General features: G+C 43.0%; 1 pseudogene across 1 annotated transcript in view; it reads left to right on the top strand.

The window, feature by feature from the left end:
• The window catches only part of LOC308102633 (putative E3 ubiquitin-protein ligase HERC6), a 33,685-nt pseudogene that overhangs the window by 16,064 nt on the left and 501 nt on the right, over positions 1 to 17,120 (top strand). Inside the window, exons 19-22 of the transcript XR_013934997.1 lie at positions 6,146 to 6,212; positions 6,710 to 6,780; positions 7,528 to 7,711; positions 17,010 to 17,112. The product of XR_013934997.1 is annotated as a putative E3 ubiquitin-protein ligase HERC6 (transcript). The remainder of the gene's footprint in view (positions 1 to 6,145; positions 6,213 to 6,709; positions 6,781 to 7,527; positions 7,712 to 17,009; positions 17,113 to 17,120) is intronic.

The raw sequence follows: 17,120 nt of genomic DNA, 5'->3' as shown, positions 1-17,120 counted from the left end.
CACACAACCAGCAGCGGCTGTTAGAGGCACTCGTCACCGATGATGAACGCACCGTAATGGTGCAAAATATGCCTTGAATGTCCCAATCTGGCAGATAAAAGCAGCGCAGCACAGGGCACCAACCTTGGGGGGTTCACCAAAAAAAAAAAAAGTGAAAAACTGCGGAATTTGGAAGCTGAGCGTCCTTTTTTCTCGCGCAGCACCCACCCCCCAACCCCCCCCCGTCCGTCCGTCCGTCCGTCGTTGACAAAACTGTCCCGGTGGGCACCGTGCTGAATACCACATCCCCCCCCCCCCGTTGACTAAACGGGACCGGACCATTTATTTGGTGCGCACCAAGTCACATCTCCAGGTGCTCTTCTGAGTACAAGACCTAAAAAGTTCTGTGCAACCCTGAATATGCCCATATACAGGCATATATGGATATCCGGTTGTCCAGAGCCACAGATCCAACCACTATGCCCATATATAGTGATGTGCATATATGGGACCGACCGACTAGAAACACGGCACGCTCCCGGAAAATGACTCGAGGGAGTGCGGTGCTCGCCGCCGAGTCGTTTGGATATGCGGTTGTCCAGAACCACCGATCCGACCGATATGCCCATATATGGGCAAGCCAATATACAGGATTTGGGTATGTAGGCTACTAATGAGGGATCTCCATTCTCCATATATGGGCATAAAAGGGACACAGGTAGACAGACAGATACAGAGATCTCCATATTAAGGCTGCAACTACTAGCGATTAATTTCATAATAGATGAATCGGTCGATTATCTTAACGATTAATCGATTAATCGGATTATCGCACTTATTTAGCAATTACCTTATAATTTAGATTTTAGGTTGTTTTAGGCATGTTCTAACTAACAATAAAGACAATAATAATGAATACTTCCTTCAAAGGTAATATTTTATTACAGCTTTCTTGACTGCACAACAACTGTACTGTTACTGTAAGTAGTAGTACATAACAAAACTGTTATTAAAGTATTCAATCAATCAAATACAAAAGATACTGAATATAAAACATATTTTTTCTCTGTAATACAGTATATCAACAACATAACAAAACTGTTACTAAAGTATTCAATCAATCAAATAAAAAAGGTGCTGCTGAACTTGTGTATCCTAGGAGTCTAGGACAGTGGTTCGCAACCTTTTGAGGCTGACCCCCCAAAATAATCATATCTGAACTGGAGACCCCCCAAAATAATCATATTTGAACTGGGGAGAGGGGACCCCCCAAAATAATCATATCTGAACTGGGGAGAGGGGACCCCCCAAAATAATCATATAACAGGGAACCCCCTACCCTGGCAAGCACTTGGAATTGTAGGAGTTGAGGCATCACATTTAGTTTGACTCGGTTCCACAGATAAATATTGTGAAAATAGCTGATCTACAAAATAGATTGAGATAGAGCTTGTAGATCAGCTATATATATTATTTCACAATTGACAAGTTTTTATATAGAGTTTTTTGATTACCCTTGATCCCAGTAATGGTCTTTTTAGGTATTAAAAGGGTATAAGTCCTTAAATTGACACTTTACTGTCATCCGGGTACCCCCCAAAATCATGTGGGTTGCTGTAGGCAAAGTGCTGTTAACTCAATTAAAGAAAGTGCATTCTCTGAACACACGAAAGTGCATTCTCTGAACACATCGTAGATGTCTTGGCTTTAATGTGCAGGGCTGCGTGCTAAACAGTGTAGCTAGATTCTGTGAGAGAAACAAGCAGCCAGGTCTAGGAAAACAAGCCCAAAAGAAGCGACTATTGTTGGCCACATGAGCACTTAATACTTAGTACTTAAACCTACTGTATATTATACATAGGCTATTTGAAAATAGCAGATCTACAAGTTCACAGCGTGTCGCATCGCGAGCGACACGTTGTGAGCTTGTAGATCTGCTATTTTCAATAAAATCTTAAAAAGCTTATAATAAGCAGATCTGGCAACACTGATGCTAAAGCCTGGTTTCTATTTACTGCTCAGCGCTCGGATCCGGTCTAGAGCCCGCCTACTGTATCCGGTAATTACACATACATATATACGCACATCCGCTCTATTCTGTGCCAGTTTTCCCAGCCGCAACGCTACCCTTAACCTGATAATGGAGCTGCGCCGCCCCAATAGGTTATTCTAGCACCTGCTCTACCCGTCACCATTATGCCGACGCCGTTATTTGCGCGTGGAGGTGTGCCCGTGGGCGTGTTGTTGCTATATCCCCCACATTGCAATTCTACAGACACACATGGGTACGGCTTGGGGACGGGGGATAGTGGATTCTAGAAGCACCCGCTGGTTTATAAAATCACCCGTCAAGTGCACACAGACACTACAATGGCTTTGTGCGTTGGACCATGAGCCGTGTTGCCAGCCTTGGAGAGAAATAAGCAACCGCAGTCCGCAGGTCTATGAAAACAAAAAGAAGCAACTCTAAGGCCACATGAGCACTTCAAACTACTAACTAGAGCTTTCATATCCCCTAAATATTTCAGCCCGGCTCGACTAATAATTGACAAATTAGACCCAGCCCAGCCCGTCAGTCATTTTTCTAAAGAAGCCTTATTTCTCATTAAATCTTGGTAATTCGTTAAGAACAGGAGTCATTCTACTCTATTCCAACAGTCTATATTTTATTTAAAAAACAGCTTGGAGCAAATAGGGCTATATAAATATATACACTGCCCCATAACCATTTTAAAAATGATTATGGTTATTCTATGAAATATATGTTTCATAGAATAACCGTAATCATTTTTGCAATGGAGAAATCACATCAAATGTTACCTTCTGGCCGCTGCCTGTGCTTTCATTTGAAGAAATAATCCAACATTTATTTTGAGGTGAAAAAGACATGAAGAAAGTTCTGAAGATCCATTATTTATGTCATGTTATGGTTTAAACTTTAAAGGGAGCTCTCTACTGCTGCGTCATGACAAGACAGTGATTGATTTGACCTAGGCTACTTTAGCGTTGCGCTGCACTGTTGATTAATTATTTGGCATCAGCTGTGTAGGAATATATAACTATTTTAAATGGCTTTCATATACTCTTGGGGATCTGACTAATATGACAAGTTGCTTATTGTGAACACAATAGCCTACGCTACAAATTAATTAATATGTGAATTTATTTGGATGTAAAAAAAACTTAGACCCGGCTCAGCCGGTGCCGACGGGCCGGGTCGGGTCCCGTTGGGTTTGGGCTAAAATCTTAAGCACTTACATTTTTTATAAGATGATCGGATCATAGTGTGATTTTCATTTTGGCTGCTGTCTCATTAAACCCATGCTGCGGGACGTGCGGGTGAATATTATATTATAGCCTATATTATATATATTAGCCTATATTATTATTATATTCCCCGCGTAAACGCTACGTTCATGACCCCCCAAAATAACCATATTTGAACTGGGGACCCCCCCATTTTGTTTGACTCGGTTCCACAGATAAATATTGTGAAAATAGCAGATCTACAAGCTCGCCAGGCGTTGGGTGCTCCATTGTGGTCTCGACCCACAGGTTGAGAACCACTGCATTAAAAGCTCCAAGCAAGTTACATGTCTAGTATGTTGTTGACCACGTAATGTAATGTTTTTGGTTTAGTGATAGGCTACTCCGTGGCGCGCGCGCGCCTCATTGTATGCTGTCCAAAATAACAGATCTGTAAGCTGTCGACACGACATGACGCAGCGCCGTTGATAGCTTGTATGTCTGTTATTTTGGGTAGGCAACGCACATACGCATCGCAGCAATGTGTCTGGGTTTGAGAGGCTTTGATTGATGTAAACTTAAAGTTTAGCTCTGTTCGGGATTACTGAACAAAGGTGGATGATGAAAGATAACGGGGACAATATGGATGTAAGTTAACTTTAACTGCGTCACTTCAGAGGAAACTATGGAGCAACTTCAGAGATGTTTACACACCCCTGGAATCCATTAGAACGGTGGAAATAGAACGATAACAGCCAACGTGAGTACATAGGCTATAGACCTTTCCTAAAACTGTCCAATTTATTATACCCATGTGCTACTGTTTGTCTGTGTACCACGTAGGAGCGTTGTCGCAACATGATGTAATTAATTATTTGGGAGCAGCCAGTGTGTACCAATAGTATACATATTTTAAATGGCTTTCATATACTATTCCGGATCTGACTAATATGACAAGCTTATTGTGAACACAATAGGCTACAAATTAATATAAAAATGTATTTGGATAAAAAAAAAAAAAAGAAGGAAAACAAGCCCAATGTGGCTTATAATAATCAGACCAGGCAACAGTGCAGACAGGTAGATAGGCTAGAGCATATATTGGATCGGGATGACGGCTAGCGCAGTCTTCTCTTAAAGGCAATGGCTTCTGGCACGTGATTGGTTTTATCATTGTAACGCCCAAACCACACCTATGCATAATGTAACGGGTAGCTCAGGTGTTTGGCGGGTGAGGGGGGTGCCATAGAATACCGAATTTTGCGGGGAAACGCCTCTTGCCTAGTCCGAAATCCCTAATTAGTGGTTTGTTCAAATTCCCCCGTGAATAGGGCCCATAGTGTTTCCGCCTCAGACCGGATCAGCAGCCTGCTAAGTGAATTGATCACGTCCTAGCATTAATGTTTGCAATGCAATAAATAGACTGACTGGACCTGAATCCTGACCAGTACTGAACAATAAAAAGAAACCAGGCTTTCCGCAGTGGAAAGTTAATTTTTAAATGTTAAAAGCCAAGACAACTCAGTCTTATATAGGCAAGCCCACAAGCAAACACACCGAGGCGAGTCTTCATCCGTCTCCAAAACTCATATGCTTTCTCCTCAGATGCTCATTCATTGAGCTTGTGCTCCCGTGCCAAGCAAAGTCCGGCTTGCAATGTTTGCAGGTCATTTTTTTCTTTTCTCTGTTCAGAGTGAAATGCTCCCAGCCTTTAGATCTTTTGGTGCGATCGCAAGACGCTGCTGCAGCACTAGTGGACGCCGCCAATATGCTAGCCGGCTTGTTGTCAGCTGCGGTCGCTCGTGCGCATGCGCAACTCTCAAGGAGGAACAGACTGCTCGTCTCCCCCTATGATTTAAAGCATTTACATTATTACATTACATTTAATGTCAAATGTATTAATCGATTTTAAATCGATGAATCGATTCGTTGTTACAGCCTTACTCCATATATGGGAACAAAGGGGACACAGACAGACGGGTACAATGGGTTCTCTGACAAAGCCCACGACGCGTGATTATGGATCCCACCTACGCTCCAGGATATAGACCCGCCTTACCTGTCTGATTGGCTCCCTGGCAGGCATAGTTTTACTGGGGTTAGGGTTAAGGTTAGGTTTAGGCATAGTTGCAAAAACGAGAACTGTCAATCACAGCGACTGCACTGACCAATCACAGCGGGGTTTGCCTGGAGCTGCAGTGGGATCCATAATAACGCGCCCACGACAGACATGGGTTGGATGGGCGGTGCCATGTAGGTGTTGAACTCTAGATGTGAGGGCTGCATAGTGGCCCCAACCTCTAGTGCAATAAATGTGTTTCCATCATGGAGAAGATTTATTTGGCACCTCAGAGGCAGTGGTGGAAGGAAGTACTCAGATATTATACTTATACGTAAAAGTAGCAATACCACTATATAAAAATACTCTGTTACAAGTAAAAGGCCTGTGTTCAAAATGTTACTTGAGTAAAAGCACAAAAGTATTGGCATCAAAATGTACTTATAGTACCAAAAGTAAAAATACTGAAATGTTTGAAAATAGCAGATCTACAAGCTCAGAACGCGTTGCATCGCGACGCGTTGTGAGCTTGTAGATCTGCTATTTTCAAATAGGTATAACATAGGGCTGAAGTGGTTAATGGATGTTTTATCATATAATAATTTATATCTGCAAAGTAACTAGTAACTAGTTTACGAGTTTTAAAATAATTGTAGTGGAGTAAAAGTACAATATTTGCCTCTGAGGTGTAGTGGAGTAGAAGTAAAAGAATTGGAAATACTCCAGTAAAGTAAAAATACCTGAAATTGTACTTAAGTACAGTACTTTTACAGTAAATGTACTAACTTAATTTACACCAATGCTCAGAGGTACAGTAAGACACTTACAAATGAATACATCTCTCTGTTTCAACACTTTCAGGAGCTTGTGTTGCACCTTGGAAGAGTACACTGACAATGTTGCTGATAACATGCTGATGACTTTCACGGTGGGTTGAATTATCAATCAATTATCATACACTTTGTATGACACAGTAAATGTAGAAAAAAATGTATGTATTGGTAAATGGGTACATTTCCCATTGGAACTGTACCTGTATGCATTTCCCAGTTTATCTATACATTTCCACCAGGGCCAAATGTATACATTTCCCACCATGAATTTAGGTACATCTGTAGAGATCCTGTGTTGTACAATATCAAAATACAAAGTGAACCAAGTGCACATTTACCTGGAGGTCTATAGATTTACAATGGGTAATGTAGACATCCCTGTGGAAAAGCTATAGATAACCCAGGCAGGGTACTAAATACCGTTACCAACTCCAAAACGTAAATGTACACATATACTGGTAAATATATTGATATACCTTTGTTTATTTACTGTAACATGTACAATACTGTAGGTGATGTTTCTGAGATTCCTTCTGTAGACCAAGTTAGGTGTGGGTCGTGCTAATGTACATTTAATAATTGTATTCTATAGGTTCGATGGGACGGCAGTGATGTTGAACTTGATCCAAAAGAAAAGGGAAAGCATGTCACAAGCTCAAACAAGTATGTATAGAGAGGAATACTTTTTTATTACATAGTTTAAGTATTTGCTGATTATAACTGCTCTGTAAACCACATACCTCACCTATATCAGACTATATCTACCTTTGCTTCTGGAAACTTTGACTCTGACATAATGGTATGCAGCTTGTTGAGTGAGTTGTTTAGGCCACGCTGTCAACTCAGCGGAGTTCAAGTTGTATCGAATCAGTTGATAGTACTTGAGAATGAAAGTAAAGGAGACTTCGGTCAACTCTGCATCCTGGATATAAAGTAGCGCCTAAAGTTTGTCTGCAGCTCCCCATTCATACAGTGCATGTACCGTACATGTAATACATTATACATGTACATGTTTTTGATCAAATGCCTATTCTGACGGCTATCAATCCTCCTATAATTCTACAAAGCTCTGTGTGGTGAGCCCAAAATCGTGGTGAGACCAAAATCTCTTCTGCCCGGTTCTCCTCAGTGGCTGGAGCAATTGCTCTGCATTTGCACACAGACATTGACCATTACCATGTGCGCGGAACAGCGAAGCCCGTTTTTCGATTTCCCCAAATGTCAGCTGTTTATTATCGTTCTTATCGTTCTTATGGCTCCCCAGCTGTGGGATGGCCCCGCGACCTATGGGATGAATAATCAAACTGCGCATGCGTCCCAACGGGTATGGACTAGTTTACATAATTGCTTGGTTATATTTTGTTCTTCTGAATTGATCCCTTGATTTTTATTTTTTATTTTGTTTACTAGGAAGGAGTTAGTTGACGCTTTTGTCAACTATGCATTCAACACATCTGTGGAGAAAGTGTTTGAGGAGTTCAAGGGAGGCTTCTACAAGGTGTGTGACAGAGATGTGGTGGACTTATTCCAACCAGACGAGTTACAGGGAGTGATGGTGGGACAAGAAACCTACGACTGGGACGTGCTGAAGCAGGTTTGTTTGACTGCAAACTGTTTTGTTTTGTCTTGCTTTTGAGACTTTTACAGATGTTGTTCTGGAAGCCAGACAACTATGTCTGTAGATGTACTTCTGCCTCCTAAAAGTCCCACACAGGAAGCTGTCGTCTTGTTTGTCATTCCATTCACAAAGATATCTTTCAAATATACGGTATATTTTCCATTTCTGCTAAGCAGCATGCTAGGCTTATAGGCTTCTCTCTCTGTGCAATTCCTCTAAAATAACCCCCCCCCCCTCGAGCATGCTCGCTCACTCTCTCATTTTGTTTTATAATGTTTAACTTAATACAGGACTAGACGTAATATTGTGTTAAATCACGATAAATCATTGTCTTCATGTAAGTAATCAACTGGGGAAGTTTCATTATGATGATACATTTTGTCATTTTTTTCACCTGTCACGTAAGTATGGTGAAAATAACAAAATGTGTGATAAATATGAAAAAGCTACTCCTGTTGAAAGGTTATCATATATTTATTTACTTATATTGAACAATTTAATACTTGTACGGTTTTGCCCACTCATTTGATAATCAAATCTTGTCTTGCTCATGGACTAATTGGTAATGCCTGTGAAGGAAGTAAGGAAGAGGCCCAATTTCTTTCCAATATGGCTGCTGTGCATAGAGCCTATTAGTTTGGACTCGAGCCAGGTGTAATTGCCTAAATCAGCCACCACCCACACCACACTGGTTTATTTCTACATAGGCTTGCACTTTATTTTGACTTTTTCTTCATCTAAGCATATGCATATAAATCAATGTAAATGCATGAAACTTTTACCATTACCATAAAATGACATCTCAACCGTTTGATAGAGGCCTATATTTAGAAAACTGTTGGGTCTGTTAAAAAATATGTAATTGATTGTTATTACTTTTGTTTTTTTCTTGGTGTGACCTTTAAAGGGTTAACCTGTAAGTTGCACTTTAACTCAATGACTGACATGGAACTCCATATTTGGGTATGGCTGACCATCATCAGTGATGATGCAAGTGTTTGGTTAGCTCGGCTTAAAAGCAAATGACACAGTGTGAATGACAGTCTGGCATATGGCACATCGAGAGGAGACATTCCAGCAGAGATCCAGAAGTGTAATATTCTGTTGTTCAACTCTTGGCCCATTACAGACCATGTATAGCAGAACCTTTAACGATGACCTGCTGCTCCTGACAATGAGCCATCAGCAAGGAGACACAGAAGAACCAGGATCTTACAGTAGTCAGCAGTTTACCAAGACTTTAACTCAGTCAGAAGTAAAGAGACATCAGCTGACTTACTTAGGAAAGAAAACTCACATCTGTAAACAGTGTGACAAGAAGTTCAGTTGTCCAGGTCACCTTAAGACACACCAGCGTGTCCATACCGGAGAAAAACCATTCCATTGTAAACAATGTGACAAGAGTTTCAATCGGTTAGATCATTTAAAGGGACACCAGCGCATCCACACTGGAGAAAAACCTTTCCTCTGTAAACACTGTGACAAGAGTTTCAGTCAGTTAGGTGACCTGAAGACACACCAACGTGTCCACACTCGAGAAAAACCTTTCCTCTGTAAACAGTGTGACAAGAGTTTCAGTCAGTTAGGGCACTTGAAGACACACCAACGTGTCCACACCGGAGAAAAACCTTTCCACTGTAAACAGTGTGGCAAGAGTTTCAGTCGGTTAGATTCTTTAAAGTCTCACCAGCGGATCCACACTGGAGAAAAACCTTTCCGTTGTAAACAGTGTGGCAAGAGTTTCAGTCAGTCAGGTAGACTGAAGACACACCAGCGCATCCACACTGGAGAGAAACCTTTCCTCTGTAAACAGTGTGACAAGAGTTTCAGTCGGTTAGATACTTTAGAAACACACCAGCGCATCCACACTGGAGAAAAACCTTTCCATTGTAAACAGTGTGGCAAGAGTTTCAGTGTGTCAGGTAAACTGAAGACACACCAGCGCATCCACACTGGAGAAAAACCATACCTCTGTAAACAGTGTCACAAGAGTTTCAGTCAGTCAGGTGAACTCAAGACACACCAGCGTATCCACAATGGAGAAAAGCCGTTCCTCTGTAAACAGTGTGGCAAGAGTTTCAGCCAGTCAACTCACCTGAATAGACACCACCGTATCCACACTAGAGAAAAAATGTAGCTACTGTAGACAGTGTGACAAGAGTTTCAGACATTACCTGAAGAGGCACCAGTGTATCCACGTCCTCATTTTTCAGGAAATGAAAAAACAAAATATACGTTTTTCAGGAAATGAAGAAAGCCTTATATTTCTAATACAAAGCAATACTGCCTCATCAAAGTTATAGTGACATATATATTGTCAGATACTTGCATGTGCCATTATATTATCACCACTTTACCCAAATCCAGCTCAAGTGGTGTTAGGAGTTTCGTCAGAACAGAAATCTGGCTCAAGTGGAGTTAGGAGTCCGAACAGCTGACAATAGCACCAATCGCTGCTGAGGGAGAGTGTGGTAAAGACAGACACTGCCTTTCCCACTTTACCTTTATAGCCTCACATGTTCCATTATTTTCATTATTTTCTGTTTAACATATGCATTTATCATACTACTCATTTCATACTCATTTCATTTATACAAACAACACAGAGACAATTGTTTGTTTAAAACATAACCACTTTATTTTATCTCAACAGTTTAAAGCTCCTCACCACACCAAACAAACACACATACTTGCCATGACCTCTTCCTGGTCTGAGGATCTGAAAAGAGTACCACATGACCACAGTGCTCCTTATATGGAGGGGTAGGGGAATTGGGACATACCATTTTCTGTATAAGGTATATTATGATGGAAAAGAGGTGTGTTGTTAAATATGATTAATACTTACCTTTTGATTGATTTGAATGATTTCTGTAAAGTTTGGAAAATGTTTTCTTTGTTTGAGTTCACTAGTATTGGAGGTGAATGTGTTGAGGTTACCTGTCCTTTTAAGACATGGTTGAGGCCACTAGGTAGAGGCCATACAGGTACATGATATTAGTCAGTCTAGTCTCAGGCCTGGAGAGGAAAAGTCATGGGCACAATGCTGCTGCTAAAGCTCGGCCCTGTATCTCAGTCTGACAGAGTTGTTTTTTTGAATAACCTTTTTTGGAAACAATTTTTGAATTTTTTTTGTGCACCTTAAGAAAAATAAATCCGGATTATTGCAACATTTGGTTTGTCATTCTGTCTACCTAGCCCTCATCCGAAATAACTCTTTTACATATGGTGGCAGTGGTGGGATGAGTGGCAATCAAGGGTGACAGAACCACAATGACAACCAAAAAAACTACCCGATCCGGAACGCGCCAAGAGGGCGGCAACCAGACATCTTTTGCAGAGGATGTTGAAGAGGAACCGATCCTGAATGAGGAGGAAGGAGCCACGGGTGATGGACCACAAGAGACGGTGGAGAGTCTGAGCCACAACTTCCAAACCTTCCTCCTGAATCAACAGCTGAGAGATTCAAAGAGGGAGATAATCAGACCCAGGAGCTCCGGATGCGAAACCTTCAGCAGCAGTTTGGCCAGTTGCAGCAGGAAATACAGCTGGACCGATTTGAGCGAAGGCCGCTGGGAGCACAAACACCTGATGGCACTACAGCGCCCCCTCCTGTTGACCTCAGGGAATTGCAGTCGGCCAGAAGGGCTGGTTCTCTTGGGGTTCCTGATGAGCAGGGGGCGGAGTCTCCTTCATCAAGCCACGCATCTTCAGCACCACCACCGATTAATTGGAAAGGGCCGAAAATGCAGCCCTACAGGGAGGATGAAGACATCGAACACTATCTTGCCACTTTCGAACGCATTGCGTTGGCTTGTCGGTGGCCCCAGGACAACTGGGCTCTTCATCTTGTTCCCCTTCTTACCGGCAAAGCAAGGGCAGCTTATCTATCCATGGACATTGATTCTGCTATGCAGTTTGACCAGGTGAAAGCAGCCATTTTGCTAAAATTTGAAATTAATCCAGAGACTTACCGTGATCGATTCCGTTCCAGTAGAGTGGAGGCTGGTGAAACTCCCAAAAAACTTGAGACACGGCTGAAGGAGCTTTATGACAAATGGATGAACCCCAGACAGAAATCCAAGGAGCAGATTGGGGACGCCATTGTCATGGAGCAGTTCTTTCGCATCCTCAATCCAGAGCTGCGAACGTGGATCAAAGATGATGATCCGGCTACGTCACGAGCAGCAGCTGAGCTGGCAGAGACCTTCATTGCAGCCCGGAGGTCTTCCAAGGGCTACCAGTCCACCACTACACCTCTCTCCTACCATGGTAATCCCGGAGGTGGTTCTGTTAGTGGGTCTAGGAACTTTAATAGATCTCAAGATGCCAGGCCCCTTAGACAGCAGGATCCCCCTAATAGGAGACCAGATAGGAAGGATCCCCCTGTGTGTTACAACTGTGGTCAGCCAGGACACATTAAGGTAGAATGCCCAGTTACTGCTGTTAAGAAATCTCACTTGAGCTCTGTGTATGCACCTTCTCCAGAACAGCCAATACTAAGTTCAGGCAGTGTGATTAAAGTGTGTATAGCAGGTCATTATTGCAAAGCTCTGTTAGATTCAGGAAGTGACCAGACTCTCATTAGAGAAGACCATTTGCCCAATCATATGTTGGTACAGGCAAGGCAGGTTAATGTAACCTGTGTCCATGGTGACTGCAAGCCTTTTCCAACTGCTGATATCTCTATTCAGATAGATGGACAGGAGTACATTCTCAGAGTAGGGGTGGTAGCACATTTGCCCTATCCCGTAGTATTGGGAAGAGATTTGCCAATACTCTATGAGTTATTAAGTCAGTTCCAGGTTTCTGACAGTTTTGGTGCCCCACACTGTGTTTCAGACAGCCACAGGGAAGCCCTGGTAGTCACTAGATCCCAACGCTCAGATTTAGATCGGGGGTGGGAGGAGCTAGCATTTGCTGGGGAGGTGGCCAAGCAGAGTAGGCCTAAGGGGAAGAAAACCCGCAGTCAGAAGCGACAGGAGAAGGTTTGGGGAACTAAATTAGTAGAGCCCGAGCCAACAATGCCAGACATAGACTGTGACATTTTGCCCAGTAACATCAGTGCATTGCAGAGACAGGATGAGACACTCAAGAAACTGTTTGAGAAGATTGTAGATGAGACTACAAAGGTTTCAGTTCTTGACAAGGAAATGTTTGTGGTCAAGGGACAGATTTTGTACAGGCGCACCAGTACAGGGGACCAGTTGGTGGTACCAAAAGGTTTGAGGCCCACAGTTTTACACCTAGGACACTCAATACCCTGGTCAGGACATTTAGGTCAGACAAAAACCTATGCCCGCATAGCTGCACGCTTTTACTGGCCCCAAATGTACATTGAAGTATTAGAGTACTGTAAGACCTGTGCAGAATGTCAACAAACCGCCCCAGGAAAGAAAGGTGACAGGGCCCCTTTAATTCCTATGCCAGTGATAGATGAGCCCTTTTCACGCATCGCTATGGATGTTGTTGGCCCCTTAGAGCGTAGTTCATCAGGCAACCGATTCATCCTTGTTATTGGTGACTATGCTACTAAATACATGGAAGCTTTTCCCCTTAGACAAGTTAAGAGTCGCCAGGTCGTTAACTGTTTAATACAGCTATTCTCAAGGGTGGGGGTCCCCCGGGAGATAATTACAGACCAGGGAACCAATTTTACGTCTACGTTTTTGAAAGAGGTTTATCGCCTCTTAGGCATTAAGGGAATACGAACCACCCCCTATCATCCGCAGACCGATGGCATGGTCGAGCGGTTCAACAAAACCCTTAAAGCAATGCTCCGCAAGTTTGTGTCCAGTACGGGTGCCGACTGGGACCAGTGGCTTCCGTTCCTGCTCTTTGCCTACAGAGAGGTCCCCCAGGCAACAACTGTTTTTTCCCCTTTTGACCTCCTATATGGACGTCATGTCAGAGGGCCTTTGGACATTCTGAAAGAGGCCTGGGAAGGAGAGCAGCCAGCCAAGCAGGTTGGAGTGATGTCCTATGTGCTTAAGATGAGAGACAAATTGGAGCAGCTAACTGAATTGGCACATGCAAATATTGACAATGCACAGGCGAGGCAGAAGAAGGGCTATGACCAGAGCAGTAAACGACGCACTTTCCAACCAGGACAGAAGGTGTTGTTGCTGTTGCCCAGCTCTGAGAGCAGCCTCCTTGCCAAGTGGCAGGGTCCATTTGAGGTCACTCGCAAAATGGGACCGGTGACCTATGAACTTTACCTGCCAGAGCGCCGGAAGAAACATCAGACTTTTCATTTAAATCTCTTGAGGGAATGGAAGGACAGAATCCCTCTGTCTCAACAGCTCCTGGCCAGAGTTGTCACTGATGAGGAAGAGTTGGAGGAGCAATACTTCCCTGCATCCTCTGAATCCTTTTCACTCCCTGATGTAAGTCACCTGGTTCCTTCCAAGCAAAATGAACTGAAAGACTGTTTTCCTGAGGGGCTGTTTAGTGAGCGACCAGGACGCACAGACCTGGTTACTCATGACATCCATGTTTTGTCTCCGGAGACAGCACCAATTCGCCAGTCCAGCTACCGCATTCCAGCCACCTTAGTCTCTGCACTCAAAAAGGAGGTGGACATGATGCTGGACATGGGCATCATTGAGCCTTGCAACAGCCAGTGGTGTAGTCCAGTGGTGCTGGTGCCAAAGAAAGACAGTCCAGACTTGAGGTTTTGTATCAATTTTATCAAAGTGAACAGTGTCTCTGCCTTTGACGCCTATCCTATGCCACGGGTAGATGAAATGATAGAGCGTTTGGGGAATGCAAAGTATTTGACTACTCTTGATTTGTGTAAGGGCTATTGGCAGGTTCCCCTCACTGAGAGAGCCAAAGACATTACCGCCTTCCGAGTGCCCTCTGGTCTGTATCGCTTCACAGTGATGCCCTTCGGCCTACACGGAGCAGCAGCGACATTCCAAAGGCTCATGGACAATGTTCTGAGAGGGGCTGAAGCCTACTCAACAGCCTACATCGATGATGTCATCATCTACAGCTCCACATGGGAAGAACATCTCCAGCAACTCTCTGACATCTTCCAGCGTATTCAGCAGGCTGGGCTGGTGGTCAATGCTAAGAAATGCCAGTTAGTTAAGTCAGAGGTCAAGTATTTGGGGTATGTAATAGGGAGAGGCCAAATTCGCCCTCAGATTGACAAAATTGAAGCTGTCCAATCCTGCCCACCACCTACGACCAAGCGTCAGGTCAGGTCATTTCTCAGGTTAGCGGGATGGTATAGAAGATTTAAATCCAATTTTTCAGACAGAGCAGCACCACTTACAGCCCTGACACGGAAGTCCTGTCCTGCAAAAGTCAAGTGGACACCAGAGTGTGATGCAGCCTTCCAGGACCTCAAACAGTGTCTGTGTGAAGATCCTGTCTTGCAGAGCCCTGACTTTTCATTGCCCTTTACAGTGCAGACCGATGCGTCTGAGATTGGTCTTGGGGCAGTGTTACTGCAGGGGAGAGCAGGAGACCAGAGACCTGTGCTGTATGTGAGCCGCAAGCTCTACCCAAGAGAGACACGTTATTCCACTATCGAAAAGGAAGGTCTTGCTATCAAGTGGGCTCTTGACACTCTCAGGTATTATATCCTGGGAAAATACTTTCTTTTAGAGACTGATCATCGTGCCCTCCAATGGATCCATAGGATGAGGGACACAAATGGCCGAATAGCACGGTGGTACCTTTCTTTGCAGCCTTATAAGTTCACTGTGAAGTACCGTGCTGGAAAGGTGGTAGCTGATTTCCTGTCCCGCAAAGGGATGTAAGGGACAGGTCTTAAAGGGGGGGGGGGATGTGTGGTAAAGACAGACACTGCCTTTCCCACTTTACCTTTATAGCCTCACATGTTCCATTATTTTCATTATTTTCTGTTTAACATATGCATTTATCATACTACTCATTTCATACTCATTTCATTTATACAAACAACACAGAGACAATTGTTTGTTTAAAACATAACCACTTTATTTTATCTCAACAGTTTAAAGCTCCTCACCACACCAAACAAACACACATACTTGCCATGACCTCTTCCTGGTCTCAGGATCTGAAAAGAGTACCACATGACCACAGTGCTCCTTATATGGAGGGGTAGGGGAATTGGGACATGTATACCATTTGACAGGGGAGTGTGGGATTTGTCTGTATAAGGTATATTATGATGGAAAAGAGGTGTGTTGTTAAATATGATTAATACTTACCTTTTGATTGATTTGAATGGTTTCTGTAAAGTTTGGAAAATGTTTTCTTTGTTTGAGTTCACTAGTATTGGAGGTGAATGTGTTGAGGTTACCTGTCCTTTTAAGACATGGTTGAGGCCACTAGGTAGAGGCCATACAGGTACATGATATTAGTCAGTCTAGTCTCAGGCCTGGAGAGGAAAAGTCATGGGCACAATGCTGCTGCTAAAGCTCGGCCCTGTATGTTTGATGTATGTTTGAATTACTTTTTTTGGAAACTATTTTTGAAATTTTTTTGTGCACCTTAAGAAAAATAAATCCGGATTATTGCAACATTTGGTTTGTCATTCTGTCTACCTAGCCCTCATCCGAAAGAACTCTTTTACAGAGAGGTTTCAAATGGGTCTAAATTCCTAAATGCTAACAATGGATCTCCAAGCTCACAATGCATCACAACGTGTGAATTAATGCCCTGATGCTTCATGACACTCATTATATAGGCCTACAATAAAAAACAGGACTTTAAATATTACAATAACTTCTGCAAAGAGGGGTTCACAGATTTGGAGTTTGAGTAGAACTAGCGAGAGAAATGCTATGAACTCATTTCTTGTCACATTTCTCTCCTCATTAAACACTTCTAAGATTAGTGTCAGTGCTAAGTTTGATAAACAGGTACACTGCATAGTTTTAAAAGACTAAGGGGGAAAAACCCTGCGTCGTTAGTTTGTTTGCTGCGTGCTCCTATCTCTGTGTGCGCTCACTGCGCAGTCTGCTGTGCTGTAGAACGGCAGCAGGGAGAGCAGAGAGGGGGAGTTGCGTGGTTTGAAGGACAGTTTGAGGATCCAATAGAGTTGGGAGGTTTTGTCAGAGGCGCCTTTTAATACTTTTCATTGGTTACATTTCTTTTTTTTACACAGACGTAAAGGGTGTTCAATAGCGTTGATTTATGAAAAAGAAAAAACAGCTGAAAATGGAGTTGACTGGTTCCCGCTGGACAGCGACGATATGAAATTAAACTATACAATGTTGAATGAAACATATAAGACAGCAAAAATTGTTCATTATCATAATTCCATCTACTGTAGAACACAGTGTATGAAGGCGAGTATCACCCCAATCATCCCAACATTATCACATTCTGGGAGGTGTTTGAAGAACTCACAGAAGATCAGAAGAAATGCTTCCTTTGTAAGTAT

The sequence above is a fragment of the Gymnoscopelus braueri genome (genome assembly GCF_963280865.1).
Source record: "Gymnoscopelus braueri genome assembly, chromosome: 16".
Classification (NCBI taxonomy): Eukaryota; Metazoa; Chordata; class Actinopteri; order Myctophiformes; family Myctophidae; genus Gymnoscopelus; species Gymnoscopelus braueri.
The sequence above is the reverse complement of the archived record's forward strand: the minus strand, read 5'-3'. Positions and strand labels throughout refer to the sequence as shown.